Below are 12,915 nucleotides of genomic sequence, written 5' to 3' on the forward strand. Positions count from 1 at the left end.
TGAACAATATACCATGGTAGGAGCCATTCTGTACCATTTTTGGCGTATCTCTTAATTGGTCTGGCTGATCCTGTTTCTAACTTTGTAGCAGCCAATTACCATGTAAGTAGTGCTTGTTCCCTGAGATCACCATGATGGGACTTGGTGAGGCCCCATGGAGAGACCCTGGAGAATGAGATGTAATAAAGACACCTACCTGTCAAGGAGCATCAGGGCACCAACTATGTGTGTGAGAACTCTGTTGGGAACAGATCCTGCCTTGTTTCCTTATGTGCCCAGCCAATGCCACACAGATTTGGCAAAGCCTTTTCTGAATTCATGACCCACAGCATTGTGAGAAAAAGTGAAAAATGGGGTGGGAGTCTGAGGTTCTCTTTAAGTGAATGGACTAGAGAGCTCCTATTGGACTTAGCTCTCTGAAGACACTCAGATTTGACAAAACAGGCAGATTCTGGAGTGAAATTGACACTTTGAGAAAGGAAATGGTACATTCTGTGCTATGCAGGGCAGTGGAAGCTTTGGTAGTCTTTCAGCTTGAAAAACCAAAGAAGAGTGTGTGTGCAAACACAGCTATTGGAAATTGAGGAGAGGAGCCTGTAAAGGAGAGAGTGAGCCCCACAATCTATGTATCAGTTACTTAAATCCTTGCTGATTCCTGAATTACACGTGTGGAGCAGGCTCCAAGAAGCTAAGCTAAGGACAAAATAATTGTGCCAGTCACACTCTTTAGAGGAATATAACTGAATCCAGAATTTCCATAGCATAATGTCTAGGATACAAACCAAAATTACTTGACCTACAGGAAAATGTGTCCTATTCTCAAAAGAACAGATAATTGGTGGAAGCTTTCTGTGAGTTGATAAGGATTTTAAAACAGCATTTGTAGTCATATTCAAGGACGCAGAGGAATTTGCATCAGATATCACATGAATGAAAAGATAGGATATCTTGGTAAGGAATAGAAAATGTTAAAAAAAAAAAAAGAACCAATAGAAAATATAGAGTTGAAAAAATACAGTATGTGGAGTTAGTAAGAAATTATTGAATGTTTAACATCTAGATAGAAATGTCAGAGGAAAGAGTTAATATGAATGTGTTAGTAGGGTCATCCAGTCTGAAAAACAAAGGGGAATAAATATTAAAAATAAAACAAACATTTAAAAAGATACCATGTTTTGGAGTAAAGATTAAAAATAAAATGAAGATTTAAAAAGATACTGCATTTTGGAGTAAACTGTTACGTAGTGGTTGGTACTGTTAAGGATTCTTTGAGGGCTGGGGTTGTGGTTCAGTGGTAGAGCATTCGCCTAGCACATGGAAGCACTGCCTTCAAACCTCAGCACCACATAAAAATGAAATAAAGATATTGTGTCCACCTATAGCTAAAAAATAAATTAAAAAAAAAAAGAATTCCTTTGAAATAACATCACAGCAGGAAACGTGTCCTTTTGTTAGCTCTCTGCATCCTTTGGCACCCTTCTCATCTCCAAGCAGGCACGAGTATAAGACTACTAATCTGCCCTTGGAAAATCACTAGACTGATTTTTATTTTTAAAAAAAGTTGATAGAATAAGACATTTTACCTTTTTAATGACCAAGACTGCCTTTCTTGAGGAGCACAAAAGAAGTGTTTTTTCTTGTGTTTAACTACCCTTTTGTTGCTAATTTGGATTGGCCTCTTATAGGAACAAAATAGAGTAACCCTTAAAAGCCTTATGAAATAACTCCCTGAAGTGGGGATCAGGTTGCACCGTAAGTAAATACAGAGTGCGCCCAAGCTGCTGTGGAGGTCCTGGGGCCCATGGGAAGTCCACAGGGTGCTCTTACTTGTGTGGTGGCTCATTGCTTTGCTGGTTTCTGAGCAAACAGTGCAGAGGGGAGGAGGGAGTCAACTCTGAATATTAGAAGGCCTCTGTTTCGCCCTGTTCCTTCCCTGTGCCAACAGAGACTGAACCTGAAAGCATTACCTCGGAGGTGTTATTCTTTTTCCAAAGATTCAGAGGCAGCACTAAAATTGTATTTGGGATGTGTTGGAGCTTCTCTGCTCTTGTAGCTGAATCCTGATTCCAATCGGCATTGTAAACCTTTTCCCTGCTCGTTGTTGCCTCCAGGGGTGGAGTTCAGGAGCACTCAGGTGGCTGCAGTCATGGTTTCTGGGAAAAGCAGGTCCTTATCCTTGGGCCCCTCGTTCTCACAGCATTGCATGGGTGGATTGTTCCACTCTTTCCCAATTGGAGCCTGGGAGGATGTTTGCCTGTGTCTGCACTGAGACTGAAGATACAACTTTGAACTTTTGTGCCACCTCACCTAGCTTGGGTTCGTCCTTCACCCAGAATAACAAAGGCACTAGCCATGATTTATTTGTTTAGTGTCTGCTGTGTCCCCACATTGTACCCAGTGAGCTGCAGGTGTCACCAGCTTTAATCTTTGCCTTGGTCTTGAACAGCAGGTTCTGCCAACCACATTTCACGGAAGGCCATCCTGCTGGTGCGTTCCCAGGCCTGTGTTCCCTCTCCTACATCCTGGTGCCTCTCATTTGAGAGCTTTCAGAGAGTTTCAAGGAGAAGGTTTGAAATAGACCTCCTGGAGGGCTTCACAACAAAGGTGCTGCTAGCCATGTCTCTTGAGTCCCCTCTAGCTTTAACCCTACACTTTGGTGGTCCTCTCGGCTGTCTCCCATCATTCCTTTGTCAAATATGCACATTCCCTTGATAGACAGGGCTTCTTCACCTGGAAGGTTCCATTCTTGGAATACCTTGGGACCTTGCCTCCTTGACCCAGGATCTCAAAACTGTGCATGACACAAGCTTTTCTAGAATGTCTGTTTCCTCTGGAGTTTGAGCAGAAGCCTTTCGAGTCTCTGCTCATCTGTATCTCCTCATTCTCTGCGACAGTGTGGTGTCCACCTGCTGGATGGCACCTCTTCTCTCCTGTGGCCCTTCCCATTATGGAGTCCTTTTCATCTTTCCCAAATCACTGCAGCCTGTGGGGCCTCTGAAGAAGACTGAAAAGATTTTGTCTTCATCGATTTCTAAGTGAGGAAATCAAGGCCCTGAGAGGCTGAGGGAGCCCAGCCCGCTGCTCTTGAATGGGAACGCCGGGCTCGTTGTCTTCATTCGGCAGCCATGTTAGTGGAGAGAGAGCAGGCACATGTGTATGTGCACACCATGAGTGCTAACTAAGGTCCACTTTCAGAGGCCTGTGGAGAAGAGCCGCCAGGAGACACTGCCCTCTGGCTGGCCGGTCCCCTGAGCAGGGCTGTTCATAGGCTGGGAGAACCTCTTCTTTTGAGATTTGTACCCTTGAGCAAGGTATCAGAGTTGGGGTGCTTGGTCTTAGGATTCCTGCTACCCATAGCCTTCCCATGAGGCTCGGGCTGTGCCTTCCGCACATTTGATGGGTTGTGGTGTTTTCTGAACTTAGGACCCTCCTTCCCCAGGTCCCAGCAGGAAGGGAGAAGTCCTTCCTGACTGCTCCTCATACCTTGTCTCTTGTCCTCAGCTTGCTTAGTGTTTCTTTGCTGCAGCTGCAAAGACCAGTCTGCTTTTAAACCCTTGAACCCTGGGTGGAGATTTTCTGGCTTCTGTTAAAGAAGGCATGTAGGTGTTAATGCTGTGTCTGGGAGCAGAGACTCCTGGGCTCTTCCTGGAGTGACAGTGTGTGGCTCACTCTTTGTCTTCCCCTTTCTTCTGTTCTTCACCGATGACCCGACTTCTTTTTGAGTGAATGCTTTATTCAAAGAAAAAACCCAACTGTGCACAGCTTTCGCAGCAGCGTCACTTCCTTCAAGAACAGGTCAGGACTGTGTGGAGGAGTCGGCAAGTGAGCAGGACCCTGCTCGCCTCCAGCTCAGCAGTCATGGGCTTTCATTCACAGAAATCAAAGTCTCCATGATACATTTTTCATTAAGTTTGTTTAAATTGAACATAGTGCATGGAAAGCATTCAGTAAGTTTTTCTTGAACAACAGTCGATTTTTATATTGTTGACTGTCCACTACACGTGCCTCACTGCTGTCGGTTCTGAAGTTGCAGAGCGGTTTACACATTATCCACTGATGACCTGAGGTCAGTGCCTTTCATCTTCCCTGGTGACCACAGGAGCCGAGAACAGGCCAGCTGTTGGCCCTCTCCTTCCTTGTCTCAGGCACATTCAGTCATGAGGCTGAAGGAGATGGGCTGTTTCCTGTGGCTTTGTTCAGCTCGTTGTTCTTGGTGCCTGTTCTTTGTGCCAGTGCTGGATGACGATTGGTGGAATGGTTGTTCTGTAAAGAAATACATGTGTGACTAGTGCACGGTGGGGGTTCTCTTTTGAGCATCTGTAAAATGGGCCAGGCCAGCATGGCCCTTGACTCTCTGTGGACAGGGCTGGTGTCTGTGTTCTCCATCTCTGCTAGCACTCAGTGGACTTCTTTGCCTCCACTCTTCCTTGAGTGACCTTAAGTTGGCCTTTAGAACTCCAGGTCCCAGGGTGCTTTCTCCTTGAGGATCTCTCAGGCCAATGCAGGAATACTTTCTCCTCCTCTCTGTGCTGTGGACCCTGGTGCTCCTCACTCGGCCTCTGCCTGTACTCGGTTTCTGTGTGGAAGCGTGTACGGAAGCATATATGGGTTATTAATTCATTTCTGTATACAGGGGCTGTTGTTTTTATGAGTCTTCAGTCTAATACATGTACATAACTGACCGCCACCAAAACAGTGGCATATGAAACAATTGATTTAATTATCAGTCAATTTTACTTCTCAGTCCCTTCCTACATCTCCCACCACCACCTTTTCCTGGTGTCTCCTTTAGTGGTTCATCTTTAGTGAACCAAAGTCTTCGCAGATACATGCTCTTCTCCCTCCTGGGGGCCTCTGTGCCCTGACTCTGCTGTCTCCTGGGGTTCGAGGCCGGCAGAGGATCCTTCTGCCATCAATTGCTCTGTCATTGTTTGGCTTGGAACGTCTGGATCCATAACTCTGCAGGATGCTCATGGCCTTCCAACTCCAATGGGCAGAGGCCTGGGACAGAGGCAGCACTTAAGAGCTCACAGATCCAGACTAGTTTCTTAGTTGACCATCTGTTAACTGTGTGAATTGGGGCAGCCTCAGCTTCTTTGTGGATGAAATGGGGACAGGAGACAGTTGTGCCTTCCTTGTGGGGTTGGCAGGATGGAGAGTCAACGTGTGTGAAGCATGTAGTAGAGGAGCTGCAGTCTCCTGCCTCCCCGCCCCTCCTGAGCAGCCTGAGGCAGGTAGATCTGGTTCATTTCAGTTCTCTCAGTTGCATGCATTAAAATAGGAACCTGTGATAGCATTTCATGGTATTTACCAAGATTGAGTCATCTTCCTCTCTGTTCTGTGTCAGTTATGTTTCTAATAGATGGGCTTTTACTAAGGTGAAAGCAAATAATAGAACTTTCTTTAGGATGAGAATGACTTTTCTCTGGTCAGTTCAACCATAGATGCTTTTCTGAGTTGATTTTCTCTTTTGTGAATATCTAGTAAATATTTTAAAAATATTTTTGAAATATTGCCTGTGGAGATTCCAAACTCTGTTCTAGGTCATTTGGGAGAGTATAGAGGGACTTGGAAACCGCCGGGCCGAGCCAGGCTTCAGTGGCCCTGCGCCTCCTCTGCCAGGGCAGGGCTCCCAGTCCCGCTCTCCAACTTGAAGACTGCACGCAGAGGCACGATCTGGCTTGCCTGGGACTCCACCTCTTTGTAATGTAATGCCAGCTCAAGAAATATGTCACAATTCATAAATCAAGCTGTCGCCGTTCGTTTCTGAGCATGTACTGTTCCCCTTAAAGTAAGTGAAATTAAAATTCCTATCCAGAGGGTGCGTGTGTTCGTTTGTTGCAGCTGTAATTTTTTTTCTTTAGACATAGATAATATTCTACTATTTGACTATAGAAATCCCTCCCCTTTGTCTTACTGTTACAAGAACACTCCAGTTTCTCTTTTGGGAAAGGAATAGCACTGTTTGCAAGGAAGAGTCCACTGATTGCACTAGCGCAGTGGACAGAGGGTGACTGGCTCCATGAATCAGGTTGCTTGGTGTGATAGCAGGTGGAATTCAGCTGCAGGACCCCTACTTTCCTCACCCTGCTCCCCTGCTTTCACATTTTCTGGGAAAGGAGATGCCTGAGACATGTCCTCAGTGGCACCTTACTGTTACCAGCACACCAAGGACTGACTGTGTACTTTTTGGTCAGCTGCTCTCTTGTTCCCCGAGGTTCTCCTTGGGGTCTGCTGTTTTCAGGGTTCCCTGTGCTACAGGCACAGAGAGCAAGGCATTGCTGTGGTGGCCCAGCAGCCGTGAAGGCTGGAGCCCAGGTGATTTGAAACAGATCTGATCTGTCTGTGTTCAGCAGCAGAAACGAGGACTCGGCAGGGCGGGGTGGGGAGCAGCTGCGCTGGTTGGTGTGCCACCACCCCAGGTGGAGGCGAGGCAGGCGAAGGGGCCAGCTTGTACCCATTTATAAGGCCAGTCAAAGTCCTGCTGGGAATCTCGACAACAAGATGAAAATAATTGGGAAATTGTCTTAAAATAAAATATATTTTAAGGATAAAATAGTCACAAAAATACACAGACATAGATAGGGAATATATACTGGAAATGAAGAGAATATATGCTTTGGGAATGAATGCTGAGATATTCTAAAAAGTCACCACGGCAAGGATGACCAGTCCCAGAGAGGGGCAAGCCTACCTGGAAGGTAGGGCGTGGACAGCTGAGGAAACACTGGGAATAACTCAGCTTACCTTCAACAAAGCCAGAAACAGTTTGGGATTGATTGAAGAATAAAATGCTTCACGATGAACCATGGAAAACTAGAACAATATTGCACTGATTTTCACAATAAGCCAGGATATTTTGTGGATTTAGAAACAAGCAGGTTATCTCAGATTTGGCATAAACCGACTGGGACCCTGCACCTAGGCTGGCCCTGGGTTCTGCCAAATGATCCGAGTGACCTTGAGCAGGTTATTCAGCGTTTGCATGACTTGGCTTCCTCAGCCATAAATGGAAGGGTGTAGTGTGGCACCAGGACACTGTGAGGTGAACTAAAGTGAGTGTGTGGCAAGGGCTCAGGTTCACCATATCGACAGTTGTGCTGATCTCAGCATTGTTGATCTAATCAGCAGCAGTCTTCATTCTCATCTGTAGGAGATGCTTTAGTAAGTTGTGGTAGTGTGGTAGGCATCCAAGGAAAGATCGTATTTCCAGAGTCTTTGCTGCATTGTTAGGAGTTCGTTGTGCCTGGTAAGTGGCAGGTCACAGCAGGAGACCCTTTGTGCCGCCAAGTCTCAGTGGGGTAAAGGCAGGCCTAATGAGCCTCTGCATTTTGTGTTTATATCTGAGTTGGCGCAAGGCAAAATCACCTACAGAAACAGCACTGATAACAGCTGTGTCTGGCGGAGAGGACACAGGGTTGTTTTCTTTTTTACATGTGTTTGTGATCTTTACAGTGAACATGAATGACTTAGTTGTTACAATAAAGTGCTGGTTAGGAGATGAGGAGGACACATGTAGAGAGTGCCTGCTGCTGCTGTGCTGGACAGGAAGGCACAGTGCCTTGACAACTGAGGAGACTCTGCCCTGGTCGCACATCCAGTCTGCACAGCACCATGACCCCTCCTGGGCCAAGAGTCTAGGCTTTAGCAGTTACAGTTTCAACTATACGTTTTATTGAAAGATTTTAAGAAGTAAAACTTCAATTCAGCCGGGTGCAGTGGCGCACGCCTAACCCCAGTGGCCTGGGACGCTAAGACAGGAGGATCGTGAATTCTAAGCCAGCCTTAGCAAAAGTGAGGTGCTAAGCAACTCAGTGAGACCCTGTCTCCAAATAAAGTACAAAAATAGGGCTGGGGATATGCCTCAGTGGTCAAGTACCTCTGGGTTCAATCCCCAGTACCCTGCCCCCGCCCAAATTAATTATATCATGAAAAATTTTGCTAACTGAAATTATTGCTGTCTGGAATGGGAAGGAATCTGGGGACATTTGTACACACATCAGTTTGTTGTATATAAGGAATGGGGACAGGCAGACAAACACAGGTTTGTTTTTTTTTTTTCTCAATGTGTCAGACATTCTTTTATTTTTCTACAAAGGAATATAATTTGCATTAACCCTGTATTGTCGGGTGTTATGATTTTAGCATATGGACTTTTGGTGTATGAGCATTTAAGGTTTTTATTACAAATCTCCATCTAATGAAACCTGAAATATTTTTGACATTGTGAAATGTCTTTATATCTTCCTAGGCTTCATTTCTTTGGTTAAAAAAGAGCAGTGCTCTTATTTCAAATGTTTGAGAATAGCGCTTTCTCCATTTCTTAAAAAACAAACAAACAAAAAAAAAAAAAGCAAGATGGAACTGTCATACATCTTAAGTAGTTTTGATCTTCCCCCTTGCAGCAACTGAAAATGAAGAGGATCAGAGTGACTTTCCTGTTACAGATTTTCTTTGTGAGCACTTGAGGCCATTGTCTGCCCCTTCCCCCAAAGCCTGTTGCTTATCTTATTTTTGCAGAATTCAGATTCATGCCTGTTATACTGTAGTAGAACATGAGTGGCGTTGAGGCTCAAGCTGCGGGCCTGAGTGGAGTCCCAGTGTGCCGCCAAGCTGCAGTGGGGTAAAGGCAGGAGCATTGTCCCCAGCAATTGGAAGCCAGCACGCTGGGTTAGAGCTTTTAATTCTGAACTGAACTTGTTGAACTGTAAGTGTGTGTTTGAAATACACTGTGTACCAGCCAGAGTTCTAGACGCTGGGAATGAGCACTTGGGAAGGGGGGGCGGGCAGCACAGCTGCCTAGCGCCTGGTGGAAAGTTTTCCCCAGAGCTTCCGAAAGGCCTCATGGTCAAGCTGTGCAGGGTGAGCGAGGGGCTGCCAGCCCCCGAGTCTCAGGTGGTCTGGCCCTAGGAGATGCCTTGTCTCAGCTGTGTTTGAGCCTCTCCCAGGTTGCCTTGGGACCCTCTTGTCCCTTCCTTGCGTTGCCTGAGCATATTTGTTGTCTGACTTTGAGACTTCCTTTCTCCTGGAGAGTTTGATTTGTCTGCTCCTTCCTCCTTTCTCTTTCCTCCTCTTCTCCTCCCTCAGTGCTGCTTTCTCTTTCCTGCTCTGCCATGGGGGTACTTTCTGTGTAGGGGACTGAGGACAAGTACACTCTGCTTCTGCTTGCATCTCCTGGGGCCTGGCATGTCCCCAGCTCTCGCCAATCTAATTTCGAGCAGGGCATCTAGCACCACACTGGTGGTGTGTATTTGGGCCCATTACCTACCTATGGTAATGGCCACCCTGGTTCCCTGAGCCTCCTGGACGAGCCAGGGCCTTTTCCTGGAAGAATTCCTTGTACAGTGGTGGCCTGAGGGGGCACAGTCTCCACCGGGGTCTTATTGCCTCACCAACTCTCTGCCCGTCTCCTCCTCTCCCGTCTCCCACTTGGCTTTTCATTTCTGTCCTTTAAGAAGGATGCACATGCCACCCAGTGGCAGGATGACAGCCAAGTTTCCTGAGCTGAAAGGGCTGACCATGAAAGCAAGTCCTACAGGCCAAGCAGCAGGAGCAGTGAGAGCAGTCCCAGCGGCGGCGACCTGCCCTGGACTGCCAGCTCCTAGCACCCTCCCATTCCTGCCTCCAGCAGAGTGCAGGGAGATTGTGGGTGTGGGAGAGAAGAACCAGTTTAAGTTCTGGGGCTTTTGCTTACTCGCTGAGTGACCCTTTGCTTGACTTCAAGTCTCCCTTCATCTGTGAAATGGAGAAAGCTCCTGGGCTCATGTGTGGGCTGTAAGGATTACATTGTTGGTAGTAGTGACAGGCCAGCACCTACCCTCTGCAAGCGCCATGTGGCCCTTGAGTGGGGTTTACAGTGATGTTTGATGGTATCCCACTCATTGCAAAGCCCAGGACCCCTCTAGTCCAGGGTGCCCAAGTGCCCCTTGGATGTTGCTGACCACATGCAGTGGTTGGTGCTGCTCTCCTACGGCCCTTCGAGCAGGCCTGCACTCTTGACAGGCAGCACCATGAAGGGGCACCGAGAGTGTAGAGGCTGGGGTCCATTTCAGTTCCCCTTTCCCCTGTGAGCTACCAGACCCTCACCGCCCTCCTTCTGTGCCCAGGACTGACTGGCTTTGTCTGCTCCTTCCTCTGGCATTGCATGCCAGCATTCTGATGCTCAGGAATTTTCTTGGTGCCAGGGCACCGGGAAGGAGCCTTCAAGGCGCCCTTGCTGCCCGCAGAGCTCTCACAGCGGTCTCTGTGCCTGCAGTGGGTCTGCACAGCACTGGTAAAATCGCACATAACTGCCACCCAGGTAGGACAGGAGGGGCCGCCTTGCTCCACCACCCTGCGTCTTTGCTGCAGATTCATCCTGAGGGCAGTTTTACTTCTGAGTTTTGGTCTCCTTTTGAGATGTGTGTTAAGACGACGCACAACTTGGAGGGAAACGTGTAAGCCCTGTCATGCTTTTCATATGTGTGTGGGTTTATTTCTAGTCTATTTTCTCTCTTTCTTTTTGACAGGGTCTTGCTAAGTTGCCCAGGCTGACCTTGAACTTGTGATCATCCTGCTTTGGCCTCCTGGCCTCCGAGTAGTGCCAGTATGCCTAGTTATTTCATTTTTGTTTGGCTGAAATTTTCTGAGGAGACTTTTAGACGGCATTTCAGGCCCCTCTGCTGAAAACTGCAGGAGGCTTTGTGTCATTTATTCCTGAATGTGAGTGTGAGAGAGAGTGTGTGTATGTGTGTGCGTGCGTGCACGTGTGCATGTGCTCACACTTGTAAGTGCAGCTGTCTTTTCCAGGGCGAGCTGTGTGGTATTTGTGTTATTGCATGTCTTACATTACAAATCCCTTCACAGGCTGCACTTAGCTCATGTTACTCTTGGCCATTTGAATAATTGGTTGAACGTGAGACTAATTTCTGGGAATGATTCATCATTATTTTCTTGGTATGTGTTAGTGACCATGTTGAATTTACTCACTGGAAAAATCCAAGAGGAAACTTTTTAATGAAGTCGCTAGCAGTGCATAGGTGGGGAATGGGAGGGGCTGGAGCTGAGTTCACCCTTGAGTGCCACACTGTCTGGGGCTGGAAGACAAGTGAGGGGGACCCTGTGAAGAACAGAACTGGGATAGGAGACACAGGTGCACATGTCCTCTGGAGACTGGCTTCTCCATTGGCGGTGTGGAGTGCCCATGATCTATCTGCACCTGCAGCAAGGGACAGCCAGCCAGGGGCCAGCCTGTGGAGGAGGAAGGTTGGGGAAGTCTGAGCAGGGCTGTGGTGGTGGGGGTGTTGACAGGAAAAAATCCTATGGGTAGGCCTAGGGGAGGGGGAGGGGGAGGAGGAGGGAGAGGGAGAGTAGTGTGTCCCTTGCCTGCTGTAATGTCAACCCTGGAAACCTTTAGCTTCACCCTTTGCCTTCCCCAGCCCTAAACAAAGCAAAACAACAGCTCAGAGCTGGAGTATCAGCTGATTTTAAAAACTCAGATGAGCAGTGTAGCACCCTCCTCGGAGCTGCAGGACTGTTCCGAGCTGGCCACCCTGGCTGGAATTCTGGAGAATTTGCTCCAGAAGGCAGGTGGGAGCTCCTTCTCCATCACTTTGGAGAGAAAGAAATCAGTCCTTTTGGTCTTCTTTTAAAGATTCATTCGTTTTTAATTTTGAAAAATAATTTCTAGCAATTTTAGAAGGATGTTAGTATAGTGTTAGTAAATATGGATAAGAAAAAATTTTCACACACAAGAATTTCCTCTACATGGGCTTTGTAAGTCAGAGTGTTCTAAAATTCTAGTTATTTTATTAAAATTATAGTTGAATTTTTTTAGCTCAATGATGTTTCATTTTCTTGTAAGAGTTATTCTGTATTAGTGATTTTACATGGGTAATTTTACCTTGCGTATTAGGAAAAATGGGCTCTGGTTCCCTTTCTCCAGTCTTGCCCATCTTGCGTACATTGATTAAATTGGCATTTTTTGACCTTTACTGGGTGCACTGTTTATTAATGTTATTGGAATTTGTAAAGAGGAAGAAAACAGAGTTCTGCCTCTGTGATGAGATGTGCAGATTCGGAGTTAAGCCAATGCTGCACACTTCCTATAGCAGAGATGTGTCCCTGCAGTGGTGGTGTGAGAAGCCCTGAGTGTGGTCAGAGGACACCTGTGCTGTCCCTGCTAGCTCCCTGAGTCAGCTCCTGTGGTCCTGTGCCACTCCCCTCCCCTCCCCTCCCCATGCGCCAGCCTCTCTCACCTGTGAGATTGGTCCACATCCCCATGCAGGGCTGCTGGGAGAGCTGCCTGGACTGCATGTGCAAAGCATGGCACACACAGGCCACCAGTGTGAGCATGGGCCACTGCCCCACTTCTGTAGAAGGCTTGCTGGCTGTTCTGTCAAGACTCAGGAAAGGATTGGGGATGTGGCTCAAGCGGTAGCGCGCTTGCCTGGCGTGCGTGCGGCCCAGGTTCGATCCTTAGCACCACATACAAACAAAGATGTTGTGTCTGCTGAAAACTAAAAATAAATAAATAAATAAATATTTAAAAAAAAAAAAAGACTCAGGAAAACCACGTTCAGAATGGGACTAGCCACTTTAGTGACACACTTGGAACAAAATACACCATTATTTTAGACTCAGAATATCAGATTCATTATTGATCTGTTAAAAACTGAAATTCCTGAGGAATATCACACTTCATTTGGAGACTGCTGTCAAAGTGCTACTGTGCCAGTTCACAAGTTGGGAGCTCTCGGCCAGGACAAGAGTATGGTATGTGTTAGTGACCATGTTGAATTTACTCACTGGAAAAATCCAAGAGGAAACTTTTTAATGAAGTCGCTAGCAATGCAGAGGTGGGGAATGGGAGGGGCTGGAGCTGAGTTCACCCTTGAGTACCACGCTGTCTGGGCCTGGAAGACAAGTGACAGGTTC

General features: G+C 47.0%; 1 protein-coding gene across 1 annotated transcript in view; it reads left to right on the plus strand.

The window, feature by feature from the left end:
* Window positions 1–12,915, plus strand: part of Atxn10 (ataxin 10) — a 142,089-nt gene that overhangs the window by 73,423 nt on the left and 55,751 nt on the right. The window lies entirely within an intron of this gene.

Source organism: Callospermophilus lateralis, chromosome 4, assembly GCF_048772815.1.
Source record: "Callospermophilus lateralis isolate mCalLat2 chromosome 4, mCalLat2.hap1, whole genome shotgun sequence".
NCBI lineage: Eukaryota > Metazoa > Chordata > Mammalia > Rodentia > Sciuridae > Callospermophilus > Callospermophilus lateralis.